Consider the following 22569-nt stretch of genomic DNA (forward strand, 5'->3'; position numbering starts at 1 on the left):
CGACCAAGTTCGTTTTAACCATTTTAGAATAGATCAAGAGTGTGTTTGAAGTCACTTACTACTAGCTCGAGGCTAGGGAAGAAACTAGTCGAAGAACGCGTGGATAAAAGCAATGGGGTGAGGTCCTTCACGATCCGAACGCACCAAGCTTCCTTGTATGAGTTCCTTGACACTTGTAGTTACTTGGAATGGGTTGAAGGAAATCGAAAATGGATGGATGGTTGTGGGTGGTGTTCGGCCGAGAACCAAGAGAGAGGGAGAGAGTGTTTTTGTTGAGTTTGTTGTGATGGAATGAATGATGGACCAAGACTTGTTCTTATAGACAAACTTAAGCACAATTAACCAAAGGATCATATGTCTAATTGATATTAGACAAGAGTGATTATTTTAATAAAAAATAGGACAAGGGTGTCCCTTGGGGACCGAATTCGGTTAGAGGGGGGGGGGGTCCTTAGTTAGATTTCAACCATTAGTTAGCCATTTAGTTAAGTTAAGTTGGAGGTTAACTCGGTCACTAGCGTGTTATGCATTATAGCGGGTGTTAGGGTATTCAGGGACCCTAACTGGTTCAGAAAAAGAGAAACAATGTTGTTGGCAATATTTTTATGTTCCGGGTAAAGTCCGGTTGTTCGGTTGGATAGTGATCCGTTAAAGTGCTTAACAAAGCTTTAAAGTGTCGTTATTACTATTTTTAGTGACACAACTTATTCCCGACACTTTGGAAAGTGTCTAGTAATATTTTCTCATGTTTTGGCACTTTATTAGTTAGCTTAATGCTGAATTTTTAATTAAAGTGCTAAATTTTGTACTTAGAGTACGCTTTAGGCACATCCGGTCACTGTAATTATCTCCTAGTGACGCAGTTCTACAACCCTCATATCCCTACACTCTCTACTAGTGTAGCAAACTATCTCTGGCTCATACAGGCCTTAGAGGCAGTACCTGCCTGGTGCTAGTTATGACAGCACGTTTAATAGGTTATCCGTTTATTGTGCTACCGTGTTTTTGTGCATCAAGGTTGTCACTAGAGTTCAGTATGTAAATAATGGAGTGACAGCAAATAAAGTATGATGCAAGTATGTACATGTATCAGTATTCAGGTAGCAGTTTATCCACAATTTCAAGCAAGCACAGTAATTAAGCAGTAATTAATTATTAATTAAGTTGTACGGATACCTGATTTGGTGAGGGTTGTCACATTCTTCCCCCGTTAGAAAAATTTCATCCCGAAATTTTAAGTTCTACTTCTAGAAGCAGGGTTCTTGGGAAATAAGTGGGGGTATTTCTCTTTCATCCGGTCCTCACGCTCCCAGGTGTATTCAGGACCATGTCTGGCATTCCAACGAACCTTGACGAGCTTGACACTGCTCTGGCGGGTCTTGTTTACTTTCCAATCTGTAACCTCAACCGGTTCTTCCACAAAATGGAGCGTGTCGTCAACATGAATCTCGTCGGTGGGATTGACAACGGTATCTTGAGTTGGACTTTTCTTCAAATTTGATACATGAAATGTATCGTGAACACCATTCAGTTCAGCAGGTAAGTCCAACTTGTACGCTACTAACCCAATTCTTTCCAAGATTCTGAACGGACCAATATACCGCGGGTTCAACTTTCCACGCTTCCCGAAGCGTGCCACACCCTTCCAGGGTGATACCTTTAACAAAACCATATCACCTACCTCAAACTCTAGAGGTTTCCTTCTTCGGTCCGCATAACATTTCTGACGATCACGAGCCGCCTTGATGCGATCTCGGATCTGTGCGATCTTGTCTGAGGTTTCCTGGACCATATCAGGGCCAACCAATTGTCTATCACCTGCATCAGACCAACAAAGCGGTGATCTGCACTTGCGGCCATATAGAGCTTCAAATGGCGCGGCACCAATACTGGTGTGGTAGCTGTTGTTGTATGAAAATTCGACCAATGGCAAATGCTTATCCCAGCTACCGCCCAAATCCATAACACATGCTCTCAGCATATCTTCCAAAGTCTGTATCGTCCGTTCGCTTTGTCCGTCGGTCTGTGGGTGAAATGCAGTGCTCATATTCAATTGCGAGCCAAAAGCTTCTTGGAAGGATTGCCAAATCCTTGATACAAACCTTCCGTCTCTATCAGAGATGATTGAGAGAGGTACTCCATGGCGCGTAACGATTTCTCTCATGTAAATTTCGGCCAACTTGCTCGTATTATCCTTCTCCCTGATAGGTAAGAAGTGCGCTGACTTCGTTAATCGGTCCACTATTACCCAAATAGTGTCATGGCCTCTTGGCGTTCTTGGCAACTTTGTAATAAAATCCATGGAGATTTGTTCCCACTTCCATTTGGGAATCTCAGGTTGTTGCAGAAGTCCCGAAGGCTTTTGGTATTTAGCTTTAACCTTTGTGCATGTTAAACACTTGCTCACATAAACAGCAACATCGCCTTTCATCCTAGGCCACCAATAATAATCTTTAAGGTCTTGGTACATCTTATCCGCTCCTGGATGGATAGAGTACCGTGATTTGTGTGCCTCATCAAAAACAACTTTCCTCAACCCTCCAAACAAAGGAACCCAAATTCTTTTCTCAAAACATTACGTTCCTTCCTCGTTTGGAACCAATTGCTTCTCCATCCCACGGAGATATTCTTCTTCAAGGTTTCTTTCCTTAAGAGCTTCTTTCTGTGTGGCACGAATGCGCAGAGAAAGATCTGTTTGGATAATCATCTCTAAAGCCCTAACCCTTATGGGCTTGATCCTTTCTTTTCGACTTAGGGCATCGGCGACGACATTCGCCTTCCCTGGGTGGTACTTTATCTCGCAGTCGTAATCATTCAGCAACTCAACCCATCGTCTTTGTCTCATATTCAACTCCTTCTGATTGAATATGTGTTGTAGGCTCTTGTGATCTGTGAAGATCGTACATTTCGTACCATAGAGGTAGTGTCTCCGGATCTTTAAAGCAAATACCACTGCGCCAAGTTCCAAATCATGTGTGGTATAGTTCTTTTCGTGTACCTTCAATTGGCGTGACGCGTAAGCAATAACCTTTTGGCGTTGCATCAACACGCAACCCAATCCTTGACGCGAGGCGTCACAGTACACCACGAAATCGTCAGTATCTTCCGGTAGTGCTAAGATTGGCGCCTTGCAGAGCTTATCTTTCAATAGCTGGAACGCTTCTTCCTGTTTGATTCCCCAATCAAACTTCTTATCTTTCTGCGTGAGGAGCGTCAATGGTTGAGCGATTTTCGAAAAATCCTCAATAAACCTTCGATAGTAGCCAGCCAAACCCAAGAATTGTCGAATTTCAGTTGGCGTCTTTGGCGTTTCCCAATTCTTGATCGCTTCGATCTTGGTTGGAACCACATGAATTCCATCTCCATTTACCACATGTTCAAGGAATTGGACTTCACGTAGCCAAAACTCGCACTTAGAGAATTTGGCATACAGCTGCTCCTTTTTTAGCAACTCCAAAATAGCTCTTAGATGCTGTTCGTGCTCAGCCTTTGTCTTTGAATAAATCAAAATGTCGTCGATGAACACAATCACGAACTTATCCAAGTACGGCTTGCAAACTCTATTCATTAGATCCATGAAAACTGCAGGCGCGTTTATCAACCCAAACGGCATAACTAGGAACTCGTAGTGTCCATAACGAGTTCTGAAGGCTGTCTTTGGGATACTTTCCTCTTGTATCCTTAACTGATGGTATCCAGATCGAAGATCGATTTTTGAATAAAAGCTTGAGCCTTGCAGTTGGTCAAATAGATCATCGATTCTTGGCAGAGGGTATCTATTCTTGATCGTCAGCTTGTTCAACTCCAGGTAGTCGATACACATTCGAAAACTACCGTCCTTCTTCTTGACAAACGGGACCGGAGCTCCCCAAGGCGAGAAGCTTGGTCGGATAAATCCTTTGTCTAACAACTCTTGAAGTTGTGTCGACAATTCCTGCATCTCAGATGGGGCAAGTTGATAAGGTGCCTTAACCACAGGCGCGGCGCCTGGAACTAAATCGATGCTGTAACACCCCGTGTTTTCCAAAAGTCAAAGTCAAAGTCAAGTGTTGACTGTTATTGGAATTAAAGATAATTTAAATTTATTTTATTTAGTTTTATTTTGATTTTCGTATTATGTTGAGTAAGTGTTGTATAAGCAAAGTAACCGATCGATAATCTAACCGCGAACCGACGATCGACTGTGAATAATAGGAAGTAACAATGCGATAAAGTTAATCAATCAATAATCAAGCTAATCGAATCAATCATCGAACTCAAGTGTGGGAATTTTTGGTACTTTATACGTGTGTGTGTGCCTTACGTGTTACTTGTGCATGTTTATTTTACATTGTTACGCGTGGTGAATCAAGCAAATCGAATCGAAACTCGAAGGATAATCAAACTCAATCGAAGCCGAACCCGAATCGTAGTGTAAGGATGCTTGTATGTTAGATATAGTAGTTGGGACTAAAAGTAATTTGAATAGAAACTCTATCATACTCAAATCATCGTTCATCGAAATCGAAATATCAAAAATCGTCGCGAAACGCTCAAAAAGGGACATTCTGATCGAACATGACATCCTGATCGAACAGGCTAGCCGATCGAACAGGCTGTTCGATCGAGCAGCCCATTCGACCAGGAATGTTGTTCGAACGAATGGACCTTTCCTCTTTTGGAAGCCTATAAATAGGGCTGTCATTGTCATTCTTTCCACTTTTGGAAAAGCTCTGACCGACCAGCCTTTGTTCTTCACTATTTCTCAGATTTCTCTCAATCCGGTAAGTGTTTCACTCTAAATCTTGTACGTTATTGTTCATTTATCGATTCTACACCTTTCTATCTTTCAAAACTTGAATTCCAACCATGAAATCACCAAGATCTAAGTGTTCTTTGGTGGTGTCATCATGGTGTTCTTCAAGAACATCAAGTTTTGGCATCATTCCACTATGAATAGCTTAGATCTAACCGATCTCCACATAAATAACCTAAAATCTACCAAAGATCTTAACATTTCACGGTGGAAAAGGATTGGAAGATGGGTTTTCATCAATCTTTCAACTCTTTTACACTCAACCGGTGAAAACGGAGCTTGAACCGACTTACACAATCATTCTAAACAAACACATGGTTCAAGATTCGGATCCTACCTACGAGGTTTACCGATTTCGGGTTAAACGTTAAGCAAAAGTCCTAAACCGTTCTCTGGCCGGACTTGGGTGATTCCTGCCCGAGTCAGTGAACTAAGTAAGGATTCCAGCTTGGTGGTTCAACTCGTTATCAAACTACCTCGAGATCACAACAAGTTAACGGGAATAACCAAGTGTTAGAAGATAGGCTAACCAGGTCAGAAAGGCTGGCCGAACGGTTAGGCTGTTCGATCGAACAGCCCAACCGAACGGACAACCCAGCCGATCGATCGGGCCAGCCGATCGGCTAACACATGGACCCACAAATTCACAAGTGTGATATTGACGAAGTGATGTTCGATCGATCGAGCCATTCGATTGTAAACATTACTCATCGAATCATGAGATATTACACTTCAACACTTAGCCTTTGTGAAACATTGGAATGTCACCCGATCGAGCATGCCACCCGATCGAGTGACACCCTGCCAATTGATTACACTAAGGTGTCTAACCGATCGGTTGGGCTAACCGATCGAACACTTTGATGTTTTCAAATGCTGCAACTAAAACTTCAAAAGTTCAAACCATCATACACAAACACATCCTTCCCATTAAAGGAAGAAACAATCCACTTGAAAGGACCAGCCGATCGAGCCTGCCGGCTGATCGAGTGGGAATGTTCAAACGGACTTTCAAACCAGACGAACAGCCCGCCCGATCGAACCAGCTGTCCGATCGAACGGCCCATTCGATCCATTGACACTTGTTTGCATTTCCGCGTTACTCATCGTTATCCTATCGAACTATTCAGGCTAACTTACTCTCAGCGCTCCCTTCAATCCATACCAAACCACTGTGAGTATACTCGAACCCTTTTTGCTTTTAGCACTCTTGGGTGTTACATACGTTCAATTATTCAAACACATCAATCACACAACTCAATACTATCTTATCGATGACCAACCTACGCATGCTATACGTGATCTAATATGACGCCTGTTTGTTATGTGTGTACTATGAATGCTGTCTACCTGCCTTAACAATGATAGTACTATAGTCTGGACTCGGCGCCCGTTCATTCGGGGGTTGTTAGGGACAATTCAATTTGCGTGTGCGCAGTGGCGACATGCACTCGAACTGCAGTAGCAGTCAACTCGAAGTCACTGGTATTGATAGAATTCATGTCGATTAGCGAACATGCTGCATTATTTTATGTGAACATGCTGGTTACTCGAAAACGATTCTAAACTCTATATGCTATATCAAACTTGTGTACTCACCTTTACATTATATGTATTGACTTTATTTTAACGTATGTGACAGGTGCTTAGGATGTCTGATTGCTAGCTATGTGGGAGTCAAGACATAGGGGGATGTCTAGAAACCAAAAAGACAATTTATGTTTTGTTTATTTGAATCTGAGTCGTCGGAACAGAATATTTGTTTAGATGGTAATCTGTAATAACTTGTTTATCGTTTGAGGCACGGTATGGGACGTGCTATTTAAATTGAATGGTATTAATAGTTGTTATGGAAACTTCTGAACAATCTGTTTCGCTCAGTGCCATGCCCCGATGTTTTCCGCCATCGGTTGGGGTGTGACAGATTGGTATCAGAGCCATAACTATAGGGAATTAGGTTAGACACGACCTAGTCCGGGTCGCTGTCTTAGAGACCTAGACTATAGCTAAGACCCAAGAGACCAAATTTATGTGCTTATTCATGATTATTCTTGCTATCACTGAACTCGAACTCCAAACCAAGTCAGCAACTTGGACAGGATTAGGTGTGAAGACCGCAAACTCCTGCCTAAAGCTGTAGATTTATATTGATTATTCATGTGTATTTTACCAACAGACGGGGAAAATTATACCAAATCAGGGCTGAAACCCGCAATTTGATGCAAATTTTCTCCAAAATTTTCTTGAAACAAGGAAGAAATTGCTAAGCTAAGGGGTGAAACCCTAACCTTGGTAATTGTTCCGAATTTTATTATATCTCGCCGAGACATTCGACGGACTCCAACGACCTGAACTCACGAGTATGACCTAGGAAGCGCGTGCGTAATGCCCGAGTCTGAGACAAAAACACGACACCTAGAGTCGAAAGTGACGAAAAGTCCACTGTGAATAGTTGAAATGTTTTGGTTAGTCAATGTCTAGTAGCCGCAGACGATCCATCTCGTGATTTTTACGTGTTGTATTGTTGATTTTATATGTTCTACCTGTTTACGTGTTTTATATTTCCGTTGGTTATTCGATTTTGTTATCAATCTGCACTACATGTACTGCTATATTATCTCGATTCAATTCCCAGCTAAAGCAATCTAGGCGATGACAGTGTGTTATATTACGATGTACGACTAAGCTAGACGATATGATGTTACTCGATATACTATACGAACGACACTCGACCTGTGAATTATAGGTTTCTGTTTTCTGAATGCCTCTGTGCTGAAAGTGCGTATGTGCTTAGGAAATTATGTGCCCTACCTGCTTATGTGCTTATGTGCTTCTGTGATTACGTGAATTTTGTGTATTCTGTGCTTTTGTGCTTATACGTGCTACATGATGTATGTTACGGCGTAATTCTAAGCTTTAGTAATCTAAGACGTGTGAGATGAGATTCGAATTCGTTGTGTTGAGCCCATGGCGATGTCTATTGCAGACCATGTCGTCATCCATGTCTCGCCAACGTCTCACCCGTCAGGAGAAGAGAGACCGACGTCTTGCTGCGATTATCTCCAAAACTGTGGCGAAAGCTGTCAGTGACGTGTACGAGAACGCAAGCAAATCATCCGAGGAATCTCGAATTGTCATCCCCAAAGATTCCAACAAGGCTGTTTTCAGCTTTAAACAATTCAAAGCGTGTGGACCAAAGGAGTTCACCGGCGAGGATGGACCAACAGCCATGTTTCGTTGGTTTGACTCGGTGGAAGTCACCCTCCGACAAAGCGGATGCCCTGATCATCTTCGTACTCTCAACACTACCGGTGTGTTCCAGGCTCGTGCGTTGGACTGGTGGACCGCGGAGCGAAACAAGCGCGGGAACGACGCAACATACGAGCTAACGTGGGAGGAACTGAAAGCAATCATGATCGACGAGTTCTGTCCTCCTCACGAACGTCAAAAGCTCGAGGATGAATTCTGGAGTATCAAGCAGAAGGAAGGAGACAACGCTGGTCTCACCGCTCGTTTCAAGCAGTTGAGCATTATTTGTCCCGATCAGGTCAAGACTCCGGATATGACCATCAAGAAATACATCCGTGCTCTTCCAGACTGTGTGGCGGATTTCGTGCACGCCTCCAAGCCTGCAACAATCGAGGAAACCTACCTACTAGCCGCTGAGATTAACGATAAGCGGGTAAAGGCTGGTGTCTGGGATAAGCCAGTCAAGTCTCTGCATCAAGCTACCTCATCAGCAACCGACTCTACCACCCCAAACAAGAAGAAGAACAAGAGGAAGAATCGCTCCAACAAGAACTGCGCAATCACTGCAGCTCCTCAGCAAGCCGTACCGGCTCTAGTTGCGCCAGTGGCAAGTGCACCGCCAGCCAAGCGTCCGTATACAGGACCCCACCCTGCATGTCCTACTTGCTCCTATCATCATCCGGTGGGTGTCGCCTGCTGTTACTGCGCTCACTGCCAGGTGTACAACCACTATACCACGCAATGCCGCTATGGTCCTCGCCAAGCCCCTACTCAAGCTGTTGCCAACCAAGCTCTACTTCCAGCCCCGCAAGGTCAGCCAGCAGCTCAAGCACCGGCAGCAAATTCTCGAGTCTGCTATAACTGTGGCGATCCCAATCATTTCGCCAACAGATGCCCGAACAGGGTTGTCAAGCAGGAGCTCCAACAGCAGCCTCAGCAACAGCAGCAGCAGCAGCAACAGCAACCAGCAGCCCGAGCAAGAACATTCAACATCAATGTGAACCAGGCTCAAGCAGACAACAATGTGGTTAATGGTACGTTCCTTGTGAATGGTCTATATGCCTCATGCTTATTTGATACTGGAGCCGATAATAGTTTTGTATCGTTCGAATTCGAGAAGCTCCTTAGTCGTAAGCGCTCTTATCTATTGTCGTCGTTTGAAGTCGAAGTCGCTACTGGGAAATCTATCGTGGTTAATTCTGTGCTCCGTGATTGTACCCTCGAGCTCAACAATCACATCTTCCCAATCGACCTTATTCCGATGCAACTCGGAAGTTTTGATGTCATAGTAGGCATGGACTTTTTTCGCGAAAACCATGCTGAAGTTGTGTGCTTCGAAAAGATGATTCGATTCTTACTCGCAAATGGTGATCAGCTGTGCGTTTATGGTGAAACTGCTACGAAAGGTCTCAAGCTCATGTCGTGTCTTCAAGCTAGCAAATACCTTCGCAAAGAATATCGAGCCTTCTTGGCCAATATTGTAGTAGCGGAGGAGGAAAAGAAAAAGAAAGTTGAAGTCAAAGATGTTCCAGTGGTCCGAGAGTTTCCTCAGGTGTTCCCTGATGATCTCCCCGGATTACCTCCAAGTCGTGATATCGACTTTCGAATCGACCTTATTCCTGGAGCTAACCCTGTAGCCAAGGCCCCTTACCGACTCGCTCCCTCTGAGATGCGAGAACTCTCGAACCAACTCCAGGAACTACTCGAGAAAGGCTTTATTCGCCCGAGCACTTCTCCGTGGGGCGCACCAGTCCTTTTCGTCAAAAAGAAGGATGGGTCGTTCCGGATGTGCATCGATTACCAGGAGTTGAATAAGCTAACTATCAAAAACCGATACCCCTTACCCAGAATCGACGATTTGTTTGACCAGTTGCAAGGTGCTCAGTGTTTCTCCAAGATCGATCTACGCTCAGGATATCATCAGCTGCGGATTCAAGAGGATGACATACCTAAAACCGCTTTCCGTACCCGATATGGCCATTACGAATTTGTTGTCATGCCTTTTGGTTTGACGAACGCACCCGCGGTTTTCATGGATGTGATGAATCGCGTGTGTAAGCCCTTCCTAGACCGTTTTGTCATCGTGTTCATCGACGATGTCTTGATCTATTCCAAGTCGAGGGCCGAACATGCGCAGCATCTACGTTTGGTTCTTGAGTTACTTCAGGGGAATCAACTCTACGCCAAGTTCTCCAAGTGTGAATTCTGGTTGGAGGAGGTTCAATTTCTGGGTCACATTGTGAATAGTCAAGGTATACACGTTGATCCCGCGAAGATCGAGGCAGTTAAAGGTTGGATTACGCCTAAGAATCCGTCAGAAGTTCGCTCTTTTCTCGGATTAGCAGGTTATTACCGACGATTTATCGAAGGATTCTCCAAGATCGCAGTGCCGCTTACCACCCTTACTTACAAAGACAAGCCTTTTGTGTGGGGAACTGCACAAGAGACTGCCTTTCAAACCCTCAAACACATGCTGTGCAACGCACCAATTCTTACACTGCCCGACGGAAGCAATGACTTCGTTGTCTACTGTGATGCTTCGAACCTTGGTCTTGGCTGTGTTCTCATGCAACGAGACAAGGTTATAGCTTACGCATCTCGACAGCTCAAAATCCACGAGAAGAACTATACAACCCATGACCTCGAGCTAGGCGCAGTTATCTTTGCGTTAAAGATTTGGCGACACTACCTGTATGGTACAAAGTGTACGATCTTCACCGATCACAAGAGCCTACAACACATCTTTAATCAGAGAGAACTCAATATGCGTCAACGCCGATGGGTAGAACTCCTCAACGATTACGACTGTGAGATTCGTTATCACCCAGGCAAGGCGAATGTAGTTGCTGACGCGCTCAGCAGGAAGAATTACGTGCTAGGTGTCCGAAACATCCAAGCGCAGTATAATCTCGAAGCTCTCATCCGTGAAGCTCAGCATGCTTACTTTAATGAGCGTACATTGAAGAAAGAAAGAATCTATCACGATGGAGCTCACCTTGTGAACAAGGCTAATGGGATATTCTACTATCTGGACCAAATCTGGGTTCCGAGGAGGACAAATTTGCGAAAGATTATCATGAATGAAGCCCACAAATCCCGATACTCCATTCATCCCGGTGCAGACAAGATGTACCAGGATCTTCGCTACAAGTACTGGTGGCCTGGGATGAAATGAGATATCGCTCTCTATGTTGGTGGCTGCTTAACCTGTGCAAGAGTTAAGGCTGAACATCAAAGACCTTCCGGCTTACTCGAACAGCCGCCGATACCCGTATGGAAGTGGGAGAGCATAGCTATGGACTTCATAACTAAGCTCCCGACCACGCCATCAGGTCACGACAGCATTTGGGTTATAGTCGACCGCCTAACCAAATCAGCCCACTTTCTGCCAATACGAGAAGACTATAAGGTGGCCAAACTAGCCCAAATCTACACCGACGAGATCATTAAGAACCATGGTACGCCTCGAGACATCATCTCTGACCGTGACGCTCGGTTTACTTCAAGATTGTGGGAAACATTTCAAGCGGCTCTTGGTACGACGCTGAATTTGAGTACCGCATTCCATCCACAAACCGACGGGCAGACTGAAAGAACGATCCGTACTCTGGAAGACATGCTTCGTGCGTGTGTTATTGATTTTGGTGGTAGTTGGAGCAAACACCTGCCATTGGTCGAATTCTCGTACAATAATAGCTACCATTCCAGCATTCAAATGGCACCTTTCGAAGCCTTGTATGGTAGGAGATGTCGTTCGCCTATTGTATGGCACGAGATCGGTCATTCCCAATTAACCGGTCCCGAGATTCTACAAGAAACGATTGACAAGATCCACCAGATAAGGGAGAACTTGGTAAAGGCTCGGGAAAGACAGAAAAGTTACGCCGATAACCGACGCAAGCCTCTCGAATTCGAAGTTGGTGACTACGTACTCCTAAAGGTATCCCCTTGGAAGGGTGTAGTCCGATTCGGCAAACGAGGGAAACTTGCGCCTCGATTTGTTGGACCGTTCAGAATCCTGGAAAGGATCGGAAGGGTGGCCTACAGACTCGAATTACCGGAGGAACTCAGTAACGTCCACCCGACTTTCCATGTGTCAAACCTTCGGAAGTGTATAGCCGATCCCGATACGGCCATACCACTTGACGATCTTCAGGTCAACGAAACATTGCACTTCGTGGAAAAGCCAGTCGAAATCATGGACCGCCAGACCAAGCAACTCAGACGCTCTCGCATCCCGATCGTGAAGGTCCGATGGGAAGGCAAGCGAGGCGCGGAGTTCACTTGGGAACTCGAAAGCGACATGAAGGCCAAGTACCCGCAGTTGTTCAGATAGATCTGAAGCATCAAATTGGTAAAATCACGGCGATGTACGGCTCTCAGCCTAATTTCGGGACGAAATTCCCTAAAGGAGGGGAGGCTGTAACACCCCGTGTTTTCCAAAAGTCAAAGTCAAAGTCAAGTGTTGACTATTATTGGAATTAAAGATAATTTAAATTTATTTTATTTAGTTTTATTTTGATTTTCGTATTATGTTGAGTAAGTGTTGTATAAGCAAAGTAACCGATCGATAATCTAACCGCGAACCGACGATCGACTGTGAATAATAGGAAGTAACAATGCGATAAAGTTAATCAATCAATAATCAAGCTAATCGAATCAATCATCGAACTCAAGTGTGGGAATTTTTGGTACTTTATACGTGTGTGTGTGCCTTACGTGTTACTTGTGCATGTTTATTTTACATTGTTACGCGTGGTGAATCAAGCAAATCGAATCGAAACTCGAAGGATAATCAAACTCAATCGAAGCCGAACCCGAATCGTAGTGTAAGGATGCTTGTATGTTAGATATAGTAGTTGGGACTAAAAGTAATTTGAATAGAAACTCTATCATACTCAAATCATCGTTCATCGAAATCGAAATATCAAAAATCGTCGCGAAACGCTCAAAAAGGGACATTCTGATCGAACAGGACATCCTGATCGAACAGGCTAGCCGATCGAACAGGCTGTTCGATCGAGCAGCCCATTCGACCAGGAATGCTGTTCGAACGAATGGACCTTTCCTCTTTTGGAAGCCTATAAATAGGGCTGTCATTGTCATTCTTTCCACTTTTGGAAAAGCTCTGACCGACCAGCCTTTGTTCTTCACTATTTCTCAGATTTCTCTCAATCCGGTAAGTGTTTCACTCTAAATCTTGTACGTTATTGTTCATTTATCGATTCTACACCTTTCTATCTTTCAAAACTTGAATTCCAACCATGAAATCACCAAGATCTAAGTGTTCTTGGGTGGTGTCATCATGGTGTTCTTCAAGAACATCAAGTTTTGGCATCATTCCACTATGAATAGCTTAGATCTAACCGATCTCCACATAAATAACCTAAAATCTACCAAAGATCTTAACATTTCATGGTGGAAAAGGATTGGAAGATGGGTTTTCATCAATCTTTCAACTCTTTTACACTCAACCGGTGAAAACGGAGCTTGAACCGACTTACACAATCATTCTAAACAAACACATGGTTCAAGATTCGGATCCTACCTACGAGGTTTACCGATTTCGGGTTAAACGTTAAGCAAAAGTCCTAAACCGTTCTCTGGCCGGACTTGGGTGATTCCTGCCCGAGTCAGTGAACTAAGTAAGGATTCCAGCTTGGTGGTTCAACTCGTTATCAAACTACCTCGAGATCACAACAAGTTAACGGGAATAACCAAGTGTTAGAAGATAGGCTAACCAGGTCAGAAAGGCTGGCCGAACGGTTAGGCTGTTCGATCGAACAGCCCAACCGAACGGACAACCCAGCCGATCGATCGGGCCAGCCGATCGGCTAACACATGGACCCACAAATTCACAAGTGTGATATTGACGAAGTGATGTTCGATCGATCGAGCCATTCGATTGTAAACATTACTCATCGAATCATGAGATATTACACTTCAACACTTAGCCTTTGTGAAACATTGGAATGTCACCCGATCGAGCATGCCACCCGATCGAGTGACACCCTGCCAATTGATTACACTAAGGTGTCTAACCGATCGGTTGGGCTAACCGATCGAACACTTTGATGTTTTCAAATGCTGCAACTAAAACTTCAAAAGTTCAAACCATCATACACAAACACATCCTTCCCATTAAAGGAAGAAACAATCCACTTGAAAGGACCAGCCGATCGAGCCTGCCGGCTGATCGAGTGGGAATGTTCAAACGGACTTTCAAACCAGACGAACAGCCCGCCCGATCGAACCAGCTGTCCGATCGAACGGCCCATCCGATCCATTGACACTTGTTTGCATTTCCGCGTTACTCATCGTTATCCTATCGAACTATTCAGGCTAACTTACTCTCAGCACTCCCTTCAATCCATACCAAACCACTGTGAGTATACTCGAACCCTTTTTGCTTTTAGCACTCTTGGGTGTTACATACGTTCAATTATTCAAACACATCAATCACACAACTCAATACTATCTTATCGATGACCAACCTACGCATGCTATACGTGATCTAATATGACGCCTGTTTGTTATGTGTGTACTATGAATGCTGTCTACCTGCCTTAACAATGATAGTACTATAGTCTGGACTCGGCGCCCGTTCATTCGGGGGTTGTTAGGGACAATTCAATTTGCGTGTGCGCAGTGGCGACATGCACTCGAACTGCAGTAGCAGTCAACTCGAAGTCACTGGTATTGATAGAATTCATGTCGATTAGCGAACATGCTGCATTATTTTACGTGAACATGCTGGTTACTCGAAAACGATTCTAAACTCTATATGCTATATCAAACTTGTGTACTCACCTTTACATTATATGTATTGACTTTATTTTAACGTATGTGACAGGTGCTTAGGATGTCTGATTGCTAGCTATGTGGGAGTCAAGACATAGGGGGATGTCTAGAAACCAAAAAGACAATTTATGTTTTGTTTATTTGAATCTGAGTCGTCGGAACAGAATATTTGTTTAGATGGTAATTTGTAATAACTTGTTTATCGTTTGAGGCACGGTATGGGACGTGCTATTTAAATTGAATGGTATTAATAGTTGTTATGGAAACTTCTGAACAATCTGTTTCGCTCAGTGCCATGCCCCGATGTTTTCTGCCATCGGTTGGGGTGTGACAGATTGGTATCAGAGCCATAACTATAGGGAATTAGGTTAGACACGACCTAGTCCGGGTCGCTGTCTTAGAGACCTAGACTATAGCTAAGACCCAAGAGACCAAATTTATGTGCTTATTCATGATTATTCTTGCTATTACTGAACTCGAACTCCAAACCAAGTCAGCAACTTGGACAGGATTAGGTGTGAAGACCGCAAACTCCTGCCTAAAGCTGTAGATTTATATTGATTATTCATGTGTATTTTACCAACAGACGGGGAAAATTATACCAAATCAGCGCTGAAACCCGCAATTTGATGCAAATTTTCTCCAAAATTTTCTTGAAACAAGGAAGAAATTGCTAAGCTAAGGGGTGAAACCCTAACCTTGGTAATTGTTCCGAATTTTATTATATCTCGCCGAGACATTCGACGGACTCCAACGACCTGAACTCACGAGTATGACCTAGGAAGCGCGTGCGTAATGCCCGAGTCTGAGACAAAAACACGACACCTAGAGTCGAAAGTGACGAAAAGTCCACTGTGAATAGTTGAAATGTTTTGGTTAGTCAATGTCTAGTAGCCGCAGACGATCCATCTCGTGATTTTTACGTGTTGTATTGTTGATTTTATATGTTCTACCTGTTTACGTGTTTTATATTTCCGTTGGTTATTCGATTTTGTTATCAATCTGCACGACATGGACTGGTAGTAGATCCAAAGCAAACTCACGCTCTCCCAATTCGATTACGCAACCTCTGACCACTTCATTGGCTTCTACCAACTTTCCATTCGCCAATTCGATCGAGTAGGGAATATCTAACTTACTAGCGGCTAACCCAAGCATATTCTTAAACTCTAATGATACGAAGCTATAATCGGCACCAGTATCAAATAAAACGGATGCATAGCGTTGGTTTACAGGGAACGTACCAGTAACGACATTGGGATCCTGGCGCGCTTCCCTTGCTTCGATATTGAAAACTCTTCCACGGGCTTGGTTCAATTCTGGGCAATTTCTCTTATAGTGCCCAATATCACCACAGTTAAAGCATCCAGGTCTTTGCCCGTTTCCACCTCCATTTCCAGCTTGATTGTTGATGTTTCGGTTAGCATTACCAGCTTAGTTCACATTGTTGCCTCGATTTCCATTTCCTCCATTGTTTCCTTGGGGGCGATTTCCATTTCCACCCCGGTTATTGTTTCTGTTTCCAAATCCTCCTTGGCCTCCCTGGCCAACAGTGGCCCAACAAGAATCCTTCGAGTGGCCAGGTTTCCCACATGCTTCACATACTTTCAAACCACACCGGCCAGAATGGTGACGCTGGCAGGTGTTGCACTTGGGCTGGGTGCCCATATATCCCTTTCCTTTCTTTCCACTACCAGCTGTAACCTGAGCTGGCGCGCTTGGCTCTCCTTTCTTAACAACCCCACTAGTGCCTTGCTTGTAGTTCGGGAACTTCCGTTTGTTACCTCCGGATGACTCGACGTGAGTCTCCTTCTTCTTAGTCTCGACATCATCGAACTTGTTTAGGCGGATAGCCTCCTCAGTGAGAGCCACGCTCAGATCAATTGCCTCAGTGATTGTTGCAGGCTTGGAGGAGGTCACCATGCTTATGATTTGAGGAGCTAATCCCCAAATGAAGCGCTCAATCCGCTTGAATTTTGGAGTGACCATATAAGGTACCACATGCGACAGGTCGTGAAACCTCTGAACGTACTCTGCGATCTTCGGACCTTCCATCTTCAAATGCCAGAATTCAGTTTCCAACCTTTGAATTTCAGCGCGAGAGCAATACTTTCTACGCATAAGCTCTTTCAGTTCGGTCCATGTCATTGCGTAGGCTGCGGCTTCTCCAAGAGTCTGCACTTGCAAATTCCACCAGGACAGGGCTCCATCCAAGAATAGCCTAGAAATGTAGGTGACTTGCTGGTCTGGTGCACACTTGCTCATGCGGAGAACAGATTCCGTCTTCTCGGCCCAACGAACAAAAGCGACAGCACCTCCGGTGCCATCAAAGTTGACAGGCTTGCAGTCTAGAAACTGCTTGTAGGTGCACCCTGCACATACGTTACAACATGAATGGCATTAGCATCTTTGCTAGAGACATCCAATTAGATCATGGTATGTCTTAATGACTTAGTATTACCATGAGGTGGATTGTTGTTGCCAGTATTGCCAGAATTACTTCCACTAGTCCCTCCTAGAGAGGCGGCGTACTGTGCGATGGCAGCAGCGATGACTTGCTGAAGCTCCGCCTCATTGGTAGGCATCGGCGTTTTACGTCTCGGCGGCATCTTCTAAAAGATGAGTTCACGTGGGTCAGGCCATAGTAAAGCGTACGTATATAATGATAGTAATAGTACATAACATCTCATGTTATAAATATATCAATCACACAACATCCCATGTTATAAATATATCAATCACACAACATCCCATGTTATAAATATATTAATCACACAACATCCCATGTCGTAAAACATAAATAATCAATCAAAACAATCACATATGATGAGAATACTGCGATTGCATTGCTATAAATCGAGACCACATGGTAAAGTGTACAAGTACGTAATAGTGTCATACATCATCATCGACTAAGGGCTACATCACCCCAGTCCAAAAGAATATCAAATCAGTGTCAATACATCCCATATACATGATCAACAAAAGTCAGAATCAGAATGCAGTCACCAAAAAGTAGCTGTGTAGTCAGAGCAATCGCCGTCTTCTCACCAATGTCCACCCATGTTGTACTAAAGATGCCCTATACTGATGGCGGTGGAGGAGGGGGAAAATGGGAATAAAATAAACGTCGCAAATGGAGCCAGTCCTCCTCCATGGCTCTCTGGGAACGCAACCAGGACGCCATCTACTGCTCCAGTGCCAAAAGGCGTGCAGCAGAGTCCTGTGGCAATGGCCGAGAGGGCTGCGAAGAAGCAGGGTGGGTCTGACCTTGACACTGACACGGTGGTGGCTGAGCTCTCTCGAGCTCTTGAATGCGCTGGGTGAGCGCCTCCTGCTGGACAACAAACGACATCAGAACGTCCTCGATAGAATACCCCATATGGAAAGGATGGTAGGGGTCGGATGGCGGCATTACAGGCGGTGACGTCCAGAGAAATGGCTCACTGGCTGGATCGAAGGGTGGCACAGAGAATGGAGGAACAGGGGGAATAGCAGTAGAAAACTGTGGTACAACTGGGATAGATGTCGGCACATGTCCAAAGGGATGAGCCGAGGAACCCTCTCCAGGTCGAGCTGGAGGTGTGAACTGAGCGAACGAAGAAGGGAAATCTATGTGACGTGCATCGGTGGTATGTGGGGGAAAAGGTGGGAGCTCATCATCAGCGTCAATCCACCCATTCTGGGTGTGCGCATAACGGGGATCAATATGGGTCGCAAATAGCGCATGATCGGGCTCCAGGAGGACAGGATCAGGTAGGGGAGTGTCACACCCTGATTTCCACGTGTATCACCGGTGGGCCCGGTGGGGGATTACCGTGACGTAGTTGGCAACATTATAGTCAAACCACACAATATAAATGAATGCACAGCGGAAGCATAAAGATAATATATTTCAACATTAAGTGTAATATCAATGTATCACCATTGTTGAAATAATAATCCACAGGGATCAAATAATAATAACAAAAGTATTGTTCAACAGACTTCAGGCATCTTAAGCTTGCGAGACTTCTAATGATGCTAAGGAGAAATCCCAGCCAATTACGCCTAGTACCTGCATTTAGTCTTTTTGGGGAAAATACGTCAGTTTACACTGGTAAATACATTCAACTAACACTTTTGTAAAAATGTTTAATAAAATTGGTTTAAATGCTAAAGGCACAAACTCTTTATGACTTGGGATAATTTATAATCAAATCTTGTAAAGAATTACATGTTACTATGCGTTCGGTCGCCCGAGTCGTGTCGGGTTAAAGTTTAATAGACACACCACATAGTATAAAACCGTGGCGGGTAACCAGTGGCTACACTTTTATAATCATAGACATAATGTCGGGTGTACGCCTACACCGGGATGTCAAGGTCGTGGCCATTCGTAAATGCTGCCAAGGATATCCGAGACATGGTCATTAAGCCCCCAAAGGCGTAAAGCCAACAAAACAAGTTTTTAAACGGGTCACATTGATAATACCCAACTACTAATGAGTTGGGGTCAATTGCCCGACCAAGCGGTATTTTAAATACCGTAACCCAAGCCCGTATAACGGAAAATAAGTTAAAAGTATTTACCTTTGCAAGTATAATCCTTAATTGAATAAATCACAGATTGCTTTTACTGGTCTCCTATTCTGGAACGAAGGTTTAAAAATAACCTATTAGAATCCTAACGGGTCTTTATATTTGCCGTAGCTTAGACCGGTCGGTTTCAAAGGATAGTTACGCTTTAATCGCGTGAAAAGCGAAAACCGTGAATAGAGTGTGATTTTGACCCAACAAGTTTGAAGACTTGTTTTATATGGGTATAATAATCATACTCTGGATTTTGGGGTCAAAACAATATGGTTTGACCCGTTCCGGCTAGTTTATGTAAACTAGTTACATAGGCCGAACCGTGCGCGCAAAAGGCGCAACGGGTAACCGTAAGAGTCCTACACTGATTTCCTAAGTCAATATGCCCTAAAGAGGTTGTGATATCAGTAGGATACCTTCCATAATGCACGTAACGAGTTTAAGCTCATATTATGCCCCGTAGGGGTATTTTGGTCTTTTTAAAGATTATAAAAGAGGTTTTAGAGTTCTACAGGAAATCTGAGTTTCCCGAACAGTTTACGAAGTCTAAAATACTTTATTTATTATTTAAAATCAGTAGCAACTGGAATCGGGTCAAAAGACCTTGTAGAACTCAAGTTATGGCCGAAAAGGGTATATTCGGCATTTACCGAACCGTTGTCATAACCGCAGGTTATGAGCAGGTTAAAAATAATTAAAAATCTTTAAAAATCCCGAAATATTATTTTACATCAGTGAGTAAAAGGTTTGGTGTCGAAATCCGGGTTTAGATAGGCGTTATGCTAATTGCGCTATTTAATTACTAAGGTTTCGCAATTTGCGCTATTTAGCATAACTCATATTCTGGACCTCGGATTGACGTGAAATTTTAGGGACATGCTTAGAAATCAGTAACCAAGGTTATGATCCGTTCACATGTCCGAAATTCTCGTTTTAAATTAAAAAGGGCGTTACGGTCAACTTTTAAGCATTTAACGGAAATGTGTAAACGACTCGGACAAACAACGAACCGGTCACAGAGGGTTATACCATCATGTTACCTGGTCCTAAGAGAGTCCTAAGGCATATCTAAAACAAACTTTAACGGGTCAGAACTGAAGTCAATGCAAAAGTCAAACTTTTGCGACTTTCGGCTCCGAACCGGGTCAAAACAGAAAATGGTCGGATCAAACAAGCTTAGACTAGTTTATATACTTATTATCATGTTTTATGAGGGTTCAAACAGGTTACATATCATCTACATTACAGATTATGCAAGAAATCGCAAAATGACATTTCTGTTGACTTTTTCTAAGCACGTTTGACTCGATATTTGAACTAGTTAGAGTGGGAATCAGAGGGTGCCCTTTTAGGGGTTTAATGCCCACATGATTACCATCATATAACCATCTTTGATTCGACAAATCACTGGACCATTCGTGATTTATCGCAAAGTCAATCATTAATTACGACGGATTGACTTTTAGGCTAAAACTATGGAAAAATGAAACCACAAAGGGTTAGGCAACTTACAGAAGCTTGGTGCACGACTAAGAATGATAGACGAATGCTTAGAGCTCCAAGAATGATCAGAAGGTAGGTTTTGAGGTGTGTTTCACTTATGCACAATGCATGGCCTTTTATAGTGAAAAAATGGACCTAAGATCATTACAACACAACCTACAATGGAGCATGGATGTTCAGCAGGTGGCCCTGGGTGCTAGGGGTCATGTAGAGGGTGCCCATGCTTCATTTATTGCACATATGATCGTTCACAACTCCAAACAGCAAGTCTGTCCAAGAATTCTGCATCTGGGACTTGTACGCGGCCCGCATTAGATTCAGGCAACTTGTACGCGGGCCGCATGAATCTTCATGTCAGAACGCGTAACTGCAGGAGGCTCGCGGCCCGCGTTAACTTACCCATATCCTTAACGCGGCCCGCATTAGGTCTGTTTTCAAAGATTTTCTAATCTTTTGTAATGATTAACCGAATCTTTCGTAATCATTAACCTGACCTTTCGGGTTCGAAGGGGTAACTTTGCGATTTGGCCCTTGGTTAATTACAATTAAGGGCCTCGTGCCATTTACCCGCACTGTTAAGTCCCCGGTTAGTTTAATTACTATCCGAAAAGCCTTAACTTTCATTGTTGACGCTTTTAACCCTTCTCATACGAATTTGATCATAACTTTCTCGTTTTAAAACGGAACTTCGCGGAATTTATATAGTATATTCTAGTGAGTATATTTTACTGTTACAAAGCCTCGGGTTCGTCAAAGGGTCACTCAGAGGTATAATTAAACATGTTGACACAGTTAACCCCTGTAGCTTGTAATCTCTCACTTTCTTCCGCGTTTCGCTCCGTACGATCCATGATTTATTCGTTTGAAGGTACGAGCATCGTTATGGGTTACTATACAGTATATTTACCCTTTGTTGACATTTATAACCCTCGAATTTACATACTTTCAAGGTTTGTCAACTTTAGTCCTTTGTTTAATATTTAATGCCACGTGTAAACTCATGACACGTGTTAACACATTATTGGACACAAAATTTCGAGGTTTTACATCCTCACCCCCTTAAAATAAATCTCGACCCGAGATTTACTCAAACAAATAAGGGTATTTCTCTTTCATCGTGGCTTCAACCTCCCACGTGAATTCGGGACCTCTACGGGCATCCCACTTGACATTTACTATAGGTACATGTTTCCTTCGAAGCTTCTTTACCTGTCGATCTTCAATCGACAAAGGTTTTTCCACAAATTTCAAGCTCTCATCTATATGCACATCTGTGTGTGGGATCACTAATGATTCATCAGCGAAGCACTTCTTTAGATTGCAGATGTGGAACACATTGTGAATTCCATTGAGCTCCTCCAGTAAGTTTAGCTTATAGGCAACGGACCCGACCCGTTCAATAACCTCGAAAGGTCCTATGTATCTCGGGCTTAGTTTGCCTTTCTTACCGAAACGCATCACCCCCTTCCAGGGTGATACTTTAAGTAACACTTTTTCACCTACTTCGAAGTGAAAATCTTTACGCTTTGGATCCGCGTAACTCTTCTGCCTATCTCCGGCAGCTTTGAGACGGTCTCGAATCTGGACAATCTTGTCCGTCGTTTCGAAAACTATCTCTGGTCCAGACAATTGGACATCTCCAACTTCCG

This window comes from Helianthus annuus, chromosome 8 (assembly GCF_002127325.2).
Source record: "Helianthus annuus cultivar XRQ/B chromosome 8, HanXRQr2.0-SUNRISE, whole genome shotgun sequence".
Classification (NCBI taxonomy): Eukaryota; Viridiplantae; Streptophyta; class Magnoliopsida; order Asterales; family Asteraceae; genus Helianthus; species Helianthus annuus.